Source organism: Peromyscus leucopus, chromosome 16_21 (assembly GCF_004664715.2).
Source record: "Peromyscus leucopus breed LL Stock chromosome 16_21, UCI_PerLeu_2.1, whole genome shotgun sequence".
NCBI classification, from domain to species: domain Eukaryota; kingdom Metazoa; phylum Chordata; class Mammalia; order Rodentia; family Cricetidae; genus Peromyscus; species Peromyscus leucopus.
In genome coordinates, this window is record NC_051084.1 from 32,905,148 (window position 1) to 32,906,877 (window position 1,730).

Below are 1,730 nucleotides of genomic sequence, written 5' to 3' on the forward strand. Positions count from 1 at the left end.
CAACCATGGGACTCTACTGTCTCCACCTCTCATCCAGCATAATCTCTGCTATCCCACCTACAAGACAGTGCTTCAATGAAGGAAAGAGTTCAATTAACCATTTCTTATAGTTGCATGACTGCCTACATTCTCTCTCAGATAAATTGTTGGTCATTAAAGCTAAATGTCCATTGACAAAAAAACAATAGTGTGCAATTGTGTATGATAGATAAATGAAGTTATACCATTTGGGGTGATAATGCTACCTGCAAGAGTCATAGCCTAACAAAAACACCTGGGCCAGAAATGAGAAACTTTTTGTTGAGTTGGTGAACAGGGGAGTCTAAGAGACTCTCAAAACAGGATAAGCCATTGCTGCTGTCCTTGGTTGCCTCTCAGATTCAAGGTCAGATCCTTTTGGTGAAGATACCATGTGCTTCAGACACAGGAATTGGAGGAATCAAGGTCTAACTGACCTGAAAGCCTCCCTCCATGAGGACTGCCCTTCACGGTATGAGAAGGTGTTACGTAAACTGACAAGGTGCAGGAGAAATCTGTTGCCATATCCAGCTGCAGTTCTATGAACTGCAAAAATGAATGGGCCTGCAAGATAACTGTAATAGTGGCATTTTTATTTGAATAAAGCAATTATATTCTAAAGAATGTATGTCTGGTACTGCAAACCTAGACAACTAACCTTGGATGGAGAGGTCATGAACCAGCTTGTAGAAGAGAGCTACTACTTCCATTTTCCTAAACCGATGTAGTATCTAACTGTATTCCTAATGCATAACCTTGTACAAACAGATAATTGTAGCAATTGACCTTCATCAAAAGAGCTTCCTTTTCAAACAGACTGTTATAGAGACCCACAGCTGGTCAAAATACAGAGAAGTGACTATGCCGTGCTAAATCTAGACTGATGAATCTGCAATTGTGCCTTTCATGGGACAGGTAAGCTCTGCCTCTCAATAATGTGTTTACATATGCAAGAGAAACCTGACAAAGGCCGTTCACATGCAAATGGGGACAGGGAGAATTTCACATGGACACCACTAGAAGAAGAGTTATAGGTTGTCAGTTCTGCTGAGAGAAGACGTGTCTGTCTCCTCCAAGGACAAGCTCCCACATAGGATGCTCAGTCCCCCAGTGGTCCACCCTGGACACAGGGACATATAAACAAAGCTAATTGGACTCAGTAGATCATATATATATATATATATGTATATATATATATGTGTGTGTGTGTGTGTGTGTGTGTGTGTGTATGTATATGCACAAACCACACATATACATGCATGTGGTTTTTTAAAGAGATAATTTTCGGAGGGGTACATGGAATAAGCCGAGGCACAAGGGGGAAGGGAGTTGTCAGGAGAGATTGAGATGCAGTCTTTATGTGAGAAGTTCTCAAAAACCACATGAGAGCTTGTTTGGAGGTTCAAGCATGTTGGTAAAATAGTTATGCATTAGATATCTTTTGAAATGCAAATACAGACTGATGTAATTATTGTTGTAAGATATAAAAATAAACTCTGTGGCCCTGGGAAAGTAGAAGAGAGATATAAAGAAAAGAGTTATACACTGCCTTCCAAGCTCAGTAAGTAATAAAATATTCCTAGAGGCTCAGAAAAAGATTTTTAAAAAACATACATGAGAACAACAGCCCTTAAAGGACCTAATTCAGGTTGGGCAGGGATGCTGAGGAAATGTAAAAACTGCATCCAGAAATTTGAGGACTAGTTCGCCAA